Source organism: Paralichthys olivaceus, chromosome 19, assembly GCF_024713975.1.
Source record: "Paralichthys olivaceus isolate ysfri-2021 chromosome 19, ASM2471397v2, whole genome shotgun sequence".
NCBI lineage: Eukaryota > Metazoa > Chordata > Actinopteri > Pleuronectiformes > Paralichthyidae > Paralichthys > Paralichthys olivaceus.
In genome coordinates this window covers 16,457,503-16,472,037 of record NC_091111.1, presented here as the reverse complement: position 1 = coordinate 16,472,037, position 14,535 = coordinate 16,457,503, and the positions used below count along the sequence as shown (strand labels likewise).

Genomic DNA, 14,535 nt, shown 5'->3' with positions numbered 1-14,535 from the left:
ATTAATAAATTAATGAATGTGAGGTAAGCAAGCAGGTGGAACTTGCAAAGCTGGGTTTACAGTATTTAAATAATAATCAGTCCCTTCACAATCACACGTACAGGGAGTGTGACTTTGTTAAGGTTTTCAAATTATATATAAAATAAAAAACAAATTGATTGATTGATTGATTGATTGAATGACTGATTGGTTGATTGATTGATCGATCATGCAGTGATCACCATACTCTTGAAGCCTGACGGTTTGTGTTTTCCGCAGCTTTCCCTCTCTCTTCCTCCTCTCTTCCTCCTCTCTTCCCTCTCTTCCTCCTCTCTTCCCTCTCTTCCATCCCTCCACCAACAATCCGCTCTTCCTCTCACTCCTCTCGCGAGACTACGCGGCTTCGGGCGCGACGCCGCATCGCGAGAATGGCGCCCGGAGGAGAGGCGGTGACGTCACCGCGGCGGCGAGGCGGAGCGAGCAGCCGCAACTTTTCGGATGAGCTGAACTTCTTGCTCCGGACAAACCGGAGACCGGAGACCGGCGGAGCGAGGCGGGGGACGGACAGCACCGGGAACCTCAGAGGCGAAGCGCCACAGACGGACGGAGGTTGTTCTCCAGCTCCGGGTCTCTACCCCCGGTTCTTTACGTGTCGCTGCCGGGCCGCGGCGGCTCGTGAATGCAGGTGACGGAGCAGCGGCAGCGGTGTTTTTTCGCCTCTGGTGTCCGCCGCCGACCGGAGATCCACGGAGGTGAGTGCGCTCCTCTCCTCCGCCGACAACACCGTTACTTCTCCTCGTCCAGCCTCAGCCCCACTTGTTCGTGGTGGGTTTATCAGCTGCGTAGTGGGATTTCTGATGGTTAACGCTCGTGACATTCACGTAGAAAACTCCGCTGGAAAAAAGTTTCGCAGAGGAGCCGCAGCGTAAATATGTGGCGTGTTGATTTTTTTTAATTTATTTTCAAATTCAAGCTAACATCTGATTTAGTTTGTTTGTGGTTTAACGAGCTGCTCCGTGGTTAGCTTAACAGGTCGTTTAGCTTTTCAGCCAACATCTGCCCCCTGCGTGTCTCCCCGCGTTTCCAAGTGAAGCCTCCCAAAGAAACAGGAAACCTTGCAGAAAGATGGAAATCGGATCAGGCTGATTGTTGTTTAGTTTAGCCCCCCGTGTGGCTGCAGTGCAATTTGGGATGCTAGCTGCTCCTGTGGGCTTCCTGTCCCTTCTCGATGTCCATCTCTTACTTGATGCAAATGTCATTTTGTGATGTTCCATTTATGATTTTCTTCTGCAAGTCTTGGTCATGCGGCACATCCGCCGTCGTTTGCAGGTTTTCTTTCTTGCAGCACTTGACCCAAAGAGCTGTGAGGTGTGGATTCACACGGGCATCGTGCAGAGAGTTCAGGACTTTTCTATTGAAACCACGCATGTTTGTTGGCATATTTTTTTTAAAAGCCAGCAATAACCCAGGACTGATAGAAGCCATGCACACAGAGGCACTTGCAGCAGATGAAATTAAATCAAGTTAAAGCAGAATTCCCTCTCAATGTCGTGTGAAAACCAGTCTCATTAATCAAAATGGCCGTCTGTGTTGTCATGTCACATTTGAGTGGTGATGTACCAGTGCTTCATTTAAACAATGAAGGTGGCATGAATCCTCTGATCATCAAGGGACTTAACCACAGAATGAGGAAACTATAGTCTGAGCAAAAACCACAACTCCCTAAAGTTGGATTATTTGAAAGTTTATTGGTCCATCCTTGTGTCCTCTGCCCTAATGACACCCTGAGAAGGGTTTTTATTGTGAGTAGACCCCCTGTAGCTGCTCTGTATTCTGCTATTACTGCCATCTCCACCTGTGGAGTCTGTCCTCAGGCTACCAGCTTCAACCCTTCAGGGAGCTTAGATACACACACACGCAGACCCACTCGGCTTCCTGCATTGACAAGTCCTAAATGGACACGTCAAAGAAATCTCATCTCCATTCATCGGGTGGCCATGGTGGCTTTATATTCACAGCTTGAAACACAAGAGCAGCATTAGGCGTATGTTCCCTCTGAGATGTCGTTGTAACTTCTTTGTCTGCTTTGCTTTGGCTGCTGTGTCAAAAAAAAAAAAACCCTTCCAAAAACTCTGATGTATTAGCAGTCGAACATCTCCTGCCATCAGCCCTCCCTCGTCGCTGCCTGTGAATGCCAAGGCTGAGTGGATCTAACCGCTGTGTCGCATTTACAATATTAAGCAGGCTATTAAAATAGATTGTGTGTAGGTGGAGGCGTACATGTTCTATAACACATGTAGCTGTCTAATTAAATTTTGGGGGTGGGGTAAAGAGAAAAGGGAAAATGTCATGGTTGCTGATGGGCAGCTAATAGATTATCAAAGGGCTTTTTGGGATTTAGAGCATCCGAAACCTCTCTCTGGGTGTCCCTGGATTAAGTAGTTGGCTAAAAAGCGGTCTTCCAAAAAGGGCTTCAACCCTCCTCATCATAAGCATAGCGGGGGGATCTTATCAGGAGATTCAAATGGAGATTTTTCCAGGGCTGTAGTTCATGCCTGCTAGCAAAATGTCTGTGTTTAAATTTGTATCAGATGCACTGTGATCTGGATATGGCCACTCTTTAAAAAAGCCTCAAGTGTGTAGCTTAGATCTATCTGGGACAGCCACGGCTTTTGGCAGAGAGAGATCTGGCAAATGAAAAGTCAGGAGAAAGAGGACATTTCAATCTCAGTCTAGCCAGAGTGCACTTTGACTATCTACATGCAACACATAACTGATGGAAGCTGAAAATTCCTGTTTATCTAGTTTCATATACCTCACGCACACTAGCCCAACCAAGCCTCCCCCTCCCTTACTCGGCTACTTCCTTGCACCCCTCCTTCTGTCTCGCTTGTGTCACTTCTTCTCTGCTCCTCACTTCCCACGATTCCCTCCTCCCCTCTCCCATCACTGACGGTGCCTTTCCCTCTCATCTTCTTTCCTGTTGTGGAAGGCATGCCAGGACTCTGACATTCTCATCATCTTTCGTCCACATCCCTCACCTTATCTCTCCTTCCCTCTCCCTCCCCCTCGTCTCTACTTCATTTCTCCTTTGCCTTTTTTTCTCTTTCAGTCTCCCTCCTCCTCTTTGCTGTCCCTCTGAATGCTGGAGTTTGGAATGTGAGTTCCCTCTGTTTAAGGTCTTGGGGTGGGCTTGTCTCTTGAGGAATACCAGAGCAACAAATACTCTTCAGTAGTGAATAGATTACACTCCAGGGCAGAATGATTTAATAAAACTGCGAGGCTCCAGTAAATCAGTGCTTTTCCTGCACAGAGATGTTTAAGGTGGCCATGTCGCTCAAATGCTGTGCAGATTTATTCACTGTAACTTCAGTGTTTCCTAATAATGACCCGTTTCCAGTTCTCATAATGACGTAAAAGATCTCTCACACATTGTGTAGTGTTGCTTCATAGGAGAGCTATATGCAGTGGATCGATTCCCTCAAGCCCCTCCTTGCCCAACTGTGCTCTCTCTCTCTCTCACGCACAATTTTTGACGAATGGACCCATCTGCCAAAGGCTACATCCAAACGCATGTTTTCATTTTAACAGTAAAACGATCTCTGCCCACACGTGTGTTTTAGCTCCTCAACACTTATGATGCCTGTCCATACTAACACACTTGAAATGCATATCACTTGACAGAATACGCTTTTGTTTACTCACTCAATGAAAATACTAGGAATGAAAAACAACAACGGCGAAAAGTAAGATAGAGGGATTATTTTTCTTGCACTGATAACGTTTTGTCTTCACTTCTTGTAGTTGAACAGTGACTGAAAAGAACTGATCAGGAATAGAATGCGTGACTTCTCCATTTTTAAAACCAAAATGGTGCACGCTGTGTTTTCCGACTCCATTTCAGGTGTTTGAAAATTGAAGGAGTCTGGACAGCACATGCAAATGTAAACAGTGATTTATTTAAAAACCCAAACCCAGTAGTGTGGATGTGGCCGTAAAGGTTTTGGTGACCCTGTAATGGTTGGTCTTGTAAATTCAAACACATCTGGTTGCGGTGATGCCAAAATCATCATCCTCGTCTTCCTCATCTCTGACTCTCCCACTGAGCGACCTAGTCGTTGATCAGGCTTGCTCTATGTCCGCATATTCTATAAGTCGTTCTCATTGTTTTCATCCAAGTAACTTCTGCACTCTACTTATTGTTGCTTCTGTCTCTCAGGCAGTCAGAACTGACTTTGAAAACATTCTGCAGGCTGAAACCGCTGAAAAAATTATCAAAATGCATGTCCCATGAGGCTTTTTGACTTACTGAAGTGATTCTCTTTGAATAAGGATGCATTTTATTAGTCTTGTGTCTTGAAAACTGGGAGAATCACACAGATGTTGCACCTGTTCTTTGGGGGCTATGTTGGCATATGCTGCATCCAGTTTAAAGACTTGAGTGTAGCCCTTGTAGAAAACCTCAGTGCTCGGACAAATTTGAAGTGCAAGCCAGCGTATTGTTTTCATTTAACAAACAGCTTTTGCAGTGTTGTCTCTGATATGTGAAATTGCAGACCTCTTTTGATCCACAGCCATTTGCAAAGGATAAATCGGAAACCCCACTGAGGCTTTCAGTTGGTGATGTCAGGGCCTTTCATAGCGGTTAAGGAAAGAGCTAGAGCACAAGAAGAAGCAGTTAATTTTAGCTATTGCACCTGAAGTGAGGGCACTTAAAAGCTACATTTTCCTTGTACTGGATTCCCTTTTTCTACTCTCTGCTTGGTGAAAAAAAACTTCCTAATTAAGGATTTAAAAGTGGATTACAGCCCATGAAAGCAGTGTGGCTTACAAAAAAAAGCTTCAGTTTCAGTTGTGACAGATGAGCAAAACAAATCTCAGAAAAACACCATGAAACAATGACTAGGCAGGCTAATCCATGCAGAAGTAAACACAAGGAACATACTGTACAGATGGGAGCGAGAGAGAGAGAGAGTAGCCTAGATATTATAGGAACAATGCTTAAATGCTGTCAACAATAGCAAGGAATGCTCATTCTTCTAACAGTATAAGCCAGGATGAGCAATCAATGCCAGACAACAGCACAAAGAGGGAAAGATAAGGAATGATGCAGTTTGATGCGGCTATTTTAGGCAAAACCAACAGTTGTCTACAAAATGTTCATGTCTACAGAGACATTTATTTTAGTTGTGTTGGAAAGTTCTTGTTGGCTAGTGGCTTAGTGAAAGTGACAAATCTCCCACAGTTGACAAAAAGAACATTCTGCCACAGTACAGAAGGACATTATATTATTATTAAACCAGGCTCATTCATCCCATTTCGAATTACTTATTCATTCAGCCTTCCGCTTGACGCTGCTCAGGTATCAAAAAGTAAACAAGTCTATAATGGAAATCAGAATAATTTGGGATAAAAGTAATTGTTGGATTGATTCAACCTTGTTGGTATTTTTTCTGGCCCACCTAGCCATGAATGCAACTCTTATCAATTACAGAGATGCTCAACCTCACTTGTAAACGGTTTGTTGTTGTGTTCATTCTATATTTATCAAAAAGCAACAACAAAAAGTCCCATGTTACACCACTGCGCTCGCACCTTCACTGTGTCGAATCAGCTGCATGTACAAATATTGCAAAAATCCGTCAACAGCCGTGTCAAGTCGTAAGCTCTTCTTAGCAGATGTTTTCACGCTGAGTCGAGTATGATTGCGTGACTAAGTAGTTGTCATCAGTTTTAAAATGACCGCGACGTGACAAAGCACAGGTGCAATGTGTTCATTATCGTACATTACACGTCAGTTTGTGTCTGATCACTTTCTCAAGATGTTCTCAAATCTTCCTCTCTTTGACTCAGTGATGACATTGAACGAATGCGAACGAGCATGAGACATGTATAGGAGCTTTTATTCCCACCAACTGCCTTGCCATCTGTTTCCAAGCAGACAGAGATCTCATATTTCTGTGTCCCTTGATGACTATGAGGATGTTGCCACTCTAGTTCTGTGTCTGGGCTGGTACTAGTGAAAGAAGTGCTTAACTTCTCCTGTTAGATTTGTTAATTGCTGCTATGTCTCCTGTGGCATTATGGGAAAAATTGGTGTGAGAGTGTGGAGCTGCAACCTGAAATATAATTACTTGGCTATTTCAACACCCAAGATGTAATTTGATTGAATTTCTCACACATCCTGGGGCAATTAGTTTTAGTTGAATTATTATCGAGCAGCTTGAGCTTATTCTCCATCTTAGAATTAACTGCTATAATTTAAAATGCTAGTTGCAAATTCTTTGTAATGCTGTTGATTGCCTGCAGGTTTTGAGCGTGGCTTAGCCTTTTGTGTTTAGTTTTGAAGGTTAGAAAGTTAGCAGTTAGCAGTTTGAACTTTACATTAATTCATTACACAGAAGTACCTGTTACTTTTTGTGGAAAAACAACAAAGTGCAACACTGAATAGTTTGAGAATATATGTGCATTATCCCATATTTTATCAATATCTTTTATACCCTTTGTCTATGATAGCCTACCTTTACCTGTGGCCATTTAGAGCAGTTGCAAACACCCTTTCCTTCAGATGTAGTTAAACATATCATATACATTTTTTACATAATGAACCATCCCTTAGTAATGGATATAGCATCTTCGCGGCAGAGAAAGAGATTTCATAAACGTTCAATTTGTGCATGTGTTTGATATGTTGCCGATACTGTACAAAGTTTTAAACTCCTGGTGATAAATGTTTTTAATTCTTTTTTTAAATTTTATTGCAGGATTTGTATTCTTAATCCTGTATTCAATTATCAAATCTATTTAGGTTTAGAATTTAAAAATGGCTTTAAAAAGGGATTAATAACTTCATAGTTGAAAAGTAAAAAACATACATTGGCATTCTAAATTTTTTTTAACTCAAGTACATGTTTTATCCTTAATAGGAGATTTGTGAGACCCAGTACAGTGCGAATGTGTGAGATTTATTTAATCTATTCACATTGTTTTGTACAGTGTGAACCGTTTGTGTGTGATGCGCCAACCTGGAAACAATGTGTGTAGTGTAACAGAATACAATGTACCATCAGTTCTAAAGCAGAAATTATTCTCTGCCCAACACCAAACCTGCTGTGGTCATTCTGGAATTGTTCATCATGGTTTCATGGGTCATCATGGGGTTACCAACAACATGGGATCACATTAGCGTTAACATCAATTTTCAAATACAGTTACAGTTCTTGCTGTCAGAAGCTCTTGGCAGCTGACAGCAACAGTCGGTACACATTTCTGAAATCAAACGTCAAAAACCATGGCAACAATTCAAATAGTCCACCACATTGCAAGCTTTAAATCCAGGTCCACCTAAACTGGTCTGTAAAGTGGTGCCAGGAGCAAAATCTGGAACAATCCATCCTACTATCTGAGTTTAACAGTAATGGCCTCCAGTCGGCAAAGCTTCAGCCAGATAGGAGTACACTTTCACTTTGTAGAATAGTAAGAGAAAAATCCTGTTTTATGAACGATGAAAAGATAATGTTGCCAAGGAATTTCTATTAAGTGATTTAATTGGTAGAAGTGACCTGAGCTGAGGACACCTTGTTACTACAATTCTTTGTTTTTCAGGAGATGGACACTGATTTTATTCTCATCCAAAGCTATATCCTCGTTTTGTGTGTAGCCTGAAATGCCCTCTGTCTTTTCAGCTTGTTTGTCGGCCTTCTCATATTATTTGTTGACCTTAAACTGAAATAGTTTAGGTCATGGCCATCCAGACAACTTATTCTTTGCAAATTGTGTGGACCAGTAGCTCAGTGTCACATTATAAATTCCCTTAACACTGCATTCAAATTGAGTTCTGTGGGGTGCAATGAAAATAGTTAGTCAAATAAAAACGAATAAATCAAAGACAAGAATGTTGTGATTTCAGTGGCCTTCTCACATCATAACCAGGCTGTAAGCTGTGAATGAATGTGTAGATGTGTAAAACTTGTATTCCTAAAACTGGCTACTGATTAACTTGATTGTCATTGTCCTCACATGATGTGCTGTTAATTATGAATCACCTCGTATAATTTTGCCACAAACCATTGAAGATGACCTGTGTTCACAATCCACTTAATTTGACGCTTGAACAACTTGAGTATAAACTCCAAAATTAAAAGCATGTTCAAAACCTTGTCCCTAACTTCTCCAAATCTTGTAGGATTTGATGATGTTTATTGCTGAAGAATATCACAATATCTATATGAAGCGTATCACTGTCTTACTGTTTTACTTGTGTAACCTTCCAATTTTCTTACTTGTGTGAGTCCAGGCCAGAGAATCTGCATTACTCCAACACTTATCGGTTAAAAAGGACTCGAATGCACCAAAAATAAGATCATCATCTTGAATTACTGAATAATGTATTCATGCAGGATAAGTATGGCTGTGCAATCTCCGAGCTTTCTGAAATTATAAAAAGGAGAACTCAGAGGTTTTAATTTTTAGTTGGGTAATAATTCAACTCTGACAAGATTAGATTCTGGCAAGTTAGTATGAATTTGGATTGGATCTGCATATGTTTGCATTGAATTAACTCTATAGATGCTGTCTAGTCTTGTACCATTTGCCATAAACTGCACGTCATGATGCCGCAGACTAGTGTGACTGGTCTACTTGGTAGCATCTTGAACATGTCTCTCCGTGGCAGTACAACCACACAAAACTCACCCTCTGCCCGCTCCTACACACGAAATAGAACAGAATAGATAAATGTGTGAATAGATGCTCACAACGCATCTATAGGTTCAACTACGGAAGTTATGCAGAAGTATAAACCAGACTTTAAGGGTCAAAAATGCTTCCTTGACAGTCCCCTGCTTTTCTCATGTGCCGCTGCAGGGAAGCCGTCTCTGACGACAGTCTCACAAGTACAGGAAACAGAGGCGCAGGATTAAAGGAGGACACATCCTGGTCATTGTTCATCACTGCTGGATGGAGGTGCCTCTCTAAACTTACCACTTGAAGCTCAGAAAGCTGTCATCGGTTTGCTGTAAGTTTTCTTTTATAATCAAATGCATAAGTCCATACTTAAAGCAACTGCTTATTTTATGCGAGTAAAAACACAAAAGGGACTTTGTCTACTTCTTTGTCAAACCACAAATTGCAGATCTGCCACTGGGTTCAGAGACAAAGTTAGTCAGTTATTTCAGTAATAAATTTATATCCCAGCCTGGAAAGTGATTCATTAAGTGTGCTGTAATGGACAGACGGTGATTTCACTGTCAGTTTGAGTTCTGTTCTTTTACTGTAATGCCCCACTGAGCACAAACCAAACAGATAATCTTGTGGCCATGTTGACGTTTCTGGTAATACTTCTGCTTGGTTGGGGTTGAAATACTGGAACACATATTTCAGGCAGGGATATGTTTTGATATAGATCTCTGTCAAAAGCATTTAAGTAGAAATTTTATAAATGGATATGTGGATTTTACATGAGACAAAGGTCATCGTCCTAGGTCAATATTTATCAAAAACAAAGCTTCCAGATCAGGGCTGTTGAAATAGTTTGATGAGATTTGATTGACAGCACTGTGAATAAAAGTCCCCAGCATGCACTGTACACCCACCCAATACGTTGCAAAGGCTGCAGCCACCCATGACCTTGGAAAGAGCAATAGAAAATAGATGGATGGATTTTTCTTGCTTTAGCTGAACTGCTGCTGCTGCTGTTTGTGGTTTGCAAATAGTGATTCATGTGCTGTTTTCCACCAGCTACTGGTGGGTTCATGTTTGTGTTTATAATGTTTATGTTGTAATAAATCATAATTATATCTCAGTGAAACTGTAGCTCAGCTGATCACTGGTGGTGTATCAGTCTTATTGTACTTCACAGCCTGGGTGCAGACTTGTAGTTTAAATGCTGCTCCAATAAAAGTTTCTGTATTTGGTCAGGAAAAATAGTGACATGAAAATAAGGCTATATACATATTAACAGCATCTTCATCTCATAAAGATGTTGAATTACGCTCTGTCACTCTCCCGCTGCACCAAGTAGGAATGATCCTTATAATGAGAGACATCTTGCTGGTGTTTTTGTGGTTTCCAAGGAGGTCCTCGAGTGTGCCAGGCATGGTAAACTCGTAAATCCGTCTTGATTTACTCAACGCAGCAGCAGCTTTTGGCTGAACTCTCAGCATGCTTCCTGCTTTTCAGATCCACATACTGACAGAAAGCCAGAGATTATGCTGATTGTAGTGAATTCTTCACCAACCCTTGTTAGGAGATAATTGTTGTTGCCTCATTGCTTTGTCTGTGAAATTCCTGAAAATTCTGAAAACTGATGTATTCTCCCCCTAACAGGCCAAAACTCTTTATAGCAATATACATTATACAAAACAAATGAAAGCAACACATTTTTAATAATTTAGCATATGGCATTTTGCTGGTGAGATTATTCAGCCATTTGTTAGATGAAGGTTAATGAAGTAATCAGTTAAATGGCTAATTGTTTCAGTCATAATTCTATTTATTCCAATGCCTATTCAACAGACAGAGATAAACTGGGCTAGAGGATCAGACTAGCATAAATGGAACCATAGACAAATTTCCCTTAAACCAGAAAAATTAGGTCACAATGCCCAGGCACACAACATCTGGCTTGCAGGTGGTGGAAGCAGAAACCAAAACAGGAAGGTGGCCTGTCATGATCTGGACTGCTCATTGCAACCTCTTTGCTCTCTGAGCTCATCCAAGAGGGGGAGTGTTTTGGCGTGAAAGGTGATGGCCTTGGAAATCAGAGTAGAGTTTCTTTTAATGGCTTTGCAAAGACTAAATGTTTGGTGAAAGTGCATCAGTCTTTTCATCACAGGCTCAATGCATCATGCTTCTAGCTGAGCCACGGTTGTTCAATGGCACGCAGAGGAATGCTGTGTGTACACAATAGCGATGACCTCATCGATTCCAACTTCATCTAGGCTCCACATGCTGAAGAACAATGAATCTGCCTTCCCTGACCCCCCACCCCACTCCGTAAACTGTGTATGTGTGTGTTCATGTCCCCATCACTGAGGTGTGTGTTTACCTTCTAGTTTACGGAGGTTCGTAAAATATTTACCCAGGGCAGAACTAGTTAATGATTATTTGGAGAAGCGGGATTGGAAGTGTTAGGCTACACACTACTGGGACATTTTCTAACGTTGCAGAAAAACAACTTCAGTGGGCTTTGTTCCTGGTGTCTCCTAGCAAATAAAGTCCTAACCTCTCTGACTCTATAGATTAGAGGTGACCTTGTCTTTCAGAAAACCTTCCTTGAAAACTCTTCTTCTGCCACATGTGATTCTTCTACATCCCGCCCTGTCATCATGAACTCAAACTCAAATCGAGTGGGCTGCTCCGTGGCATTAGAAAGCTTTAAATGGTCATCAGGGGCAATTTACCACATAGTGCTTTGATCCACACCAGTGGCATTCTGACAACTTCTGGCAAATGCCTCCGCTGGGTCTCTCTAGCTGCGAGGAGGAAAGCTTGATCACTCGTTTATGGATATGACACGAGCGAGCTTAAGCAAACTGCCGTTTTTCTTTTCAGTAACAAGCAACTAGTGCATTCGGGAGGAAAGTTGAGTGCTCTAGCGGAGCTGTCTTATAACAGCAGGCCAGTTAAAAAGTAAAACTTCCTTGAGGGCTCATGGGGGTGTTGTTTATGAATGATTGCCTGAAGCCCTTTAACACCCCTTTAAAGCACTTATGGGGGGAATGACAATGGTTGGAAATAGGTTAAATGTCAGGACTCGCCGCAAACTTTCAGTCTTGTTTGTATTTTATGGTCCTTATCCTTGATAAACTGGTTTGTAGGGGCCTTTTTTGCTCTGTTTTTTTTTTCGTGAGTGAGTTCGTATCAGACCTTCACAAGATAATGAACTGACTGAAGTAAGAGAGCTGTCAAGGGGATGCTGTTGCTCTATGAATTTGAATGCATCACATTTGTGCCTGTGTTTAGGATTATGTTGTTGATTGTAAGAAGCCAGCGGCGCAGATAAAACAGGATATCAGATTTCTTGAATAGCATCATTGTTCTTGGACATCATAGTCTGTTCCCGAGATGAGTAGAGCATCTAGAGGGTTGTAGCTCAAAGCACCGCTGGTTCTCATTGCTTCCTGATATGAGATTCAGTAAGCTAATGTTGCCAGGCAACGGGTGCAATTCCACTTTTGGCAACTATTGCTTAGTAACAAAATTTGTTTCTAAGAAGTAAAGGCAGACTCAGTGGTGGGAACCTTGATGGATAATATCCTGGAGTCTAATAAGCAATTTTAGATATTTAAAGCTTTATGTTAGGTGTTGAGCCAAGTAATTACATGCTTGGGACTGATAAACCTCCACTGAAGGGAATATCTATCAAACAGGCTTTCTTACATTTTATTCACTCCAATGAATTTTAAAAACAGAGGCTGTGGGGAAAAATAAGTATGGACACAAAAGGCCTCCTGCCTGATATTGTTTGTCGGCCTAACATGAGACAGTGGACTTTATCTTACATGTTTGCGTTTTACAAAGCTCAATCCTCCACAAATATCCCCACAGGTTGTGTCAGTACTGAAGCACTCTTGTCTCACAGTGCACCTCTGCCTGCAAATAGCCAATGGTGCACTAGTGGGAGGCAGAGTAGGAGGAGAGGGGTGGTGTGAACAGGGCCTGCGGGGGTGGTGCCACGTTACATAATATCAGCTGAACCCAGCTGTGCCGTCTTGTTTAGCCCATGGGTGAAGTGGTGCCAGGCGAGCTGACTGATGTGTCCACCTGGGCTCATCAGAGTAGGTTTAGGATTAGAGGACACGTTGGTTAACAGATTGACTCTGAACAGACTGATCACATGTAGTTGATGTGGAACTGAGGGAAATTGGCGATGGGAAAAACATGAAACGTCATTGCCATCTTCTCTCCACTGGCACTGCGTTGCTATGGCAGCACAGTTGTTGTGTTATCAGAAACGTTGGAGTGTAATGATAATGCAGGGTTCTAACAATGGTAATTAGAAGCCATTCTTCTTCTTTTTCGTTCTCACAGCCAGTTTTAAGTTGAGCAATGCACTAAAAAGAAATAACCTTTCCTTGTGTTCTATAAGAACAGCTTTCACTACTTGACACCAATGGACATTATCTGCTCCCCTCATGTTGGCAGTGTGTTACCCAGTGATTATGCACAGGAACTTCTGTGAAGATTCAGTTACTGTTAATTTCCCCAGCCGGCTGGTGTGTTTCTTTTGGCAAACTCTGCAAGTAGCATAAAGCTTGAAAAAAAAAAAAAAACCTGAATAATGCATGTGCCTTTCTGTGAGAAGGAAAAAAAAAAGCCTGTATTAGAGTCATTAAAAGCTCATCATGTTGTCCTCCCAGACCTTTGTAATTAAAGGAAGAGGCATCTGTGTTGCAGTTTGAACTCTGTGTCTCTGATATGTAATCACAACTATACATACAGACAAACCAAGCTTGTCTCACATTTACATGTAGAAATCTGATTTTGTGCAAACAATAAAAGCTCTAACTTGCATAAAACCCATCAGTCTTTCATATGCATATGCTATTACAACTACAACCTGGAACTGCTGTACGAAATACTACCAGCTCCCCTGGCTTTGCTCTGTTTGTGTTGTATAGTAACCTGTGTTGTGTTATATCCTATTTGTTGTTGTTTTGACTAATATGTAATGTGATTTTTAAGTTGATTAAAGCTTGCCAGTTTGTTCAAATTGCTTTTATTTGAATAGCAGTGCAGCTGGACACCATTTATCTACATTGAGGGTGCACTACATGTAAAAAGAACATTTAACGGACCATACAGTCAGGCTTCAGGCTCTGGGTATGAGGTGATCGATTGATGGATGAAATTGTGCAGTAGCAATCTGGTAAGCTCTGCCTCACTGCCTGAAAACACTCCGGAGGAACTCAGTTTTGTTTTTTTTGCCTGAACATAGCTTCTCTTGACTTTATCCATCTTTGGCAGGTCTGACAAGGCCCACATGAAAAGCATGGTGGGGATTGGAAGGCACCTTTGGGTTTCCTGCTGTGCAAAAAGTTAAAACTTTGCTTCTGGCACTTTCTGTCTGTACCTTAATGTCTTCCTCAAAGCTCTGTTTCAGTCTAAAAATAAATGATGATACAAGGAAAAGGCTGAGACACAAGGAGATCACAGATGGTCGCAAAATTACACAGAAAAACATGAGTGGAAGCTTATAAGAAGGCATAGATATGGAGGGCTAGGAAGAAAGATCAAACTGAAAAACAATTCAGTGTAGGCTGGTTACAGTGGAGAAGAAAAAGAAAGAAGTGGAAAGGCATTTTGGGTAAAAGGAAGAGAGTAGAAAGAATTAGTAAGGAGTAGAAGTTTTCTAGTGATGAGTGCCAGGAAGAGCGAGTGAAAACCTCCAGAAGACCCACCCCCCACATATTATTGTTTTCTTTGGCTAGGAGAAGCCCCAGATGCTTGTAGTCAAGCAATGGCGTGACCTTTTCTTTGGTTGTGAGCTGTGGGGCTGAGGGCATTGCATAGACGTTTAGCAGTAGGCCTTTCATACAAAGGCCTTTGCCCCTT

General features: G+C 41.8%; 1 protein-coding gene across 2 annotated transcripts in view; it reads left to right on the top strand.

The window, feature by feature from the left end:
- The first annotated feature begins 590 nt into the window (after window positions 1-590).
- sipa1l1 (signal-induced proliferation-associated 1 like 1) overlaps window positions 591-14,535 on the top strand; it is a 55,919-nt gene continuing 41,974 nt past the window's right edge. For both annotated transcript variants that reach the window (XM_069514837.1, XM_069514836.1), the window contains exons 1-2: window positions 591-731; window positions 8,845-8,995. The gene's annotated coding sequence lies outside the window, so the exon portion shown is untranslated. The remainder of the gene's footprint in view (window positions 732-8,844; window positions 8,996-14,535) is intronic.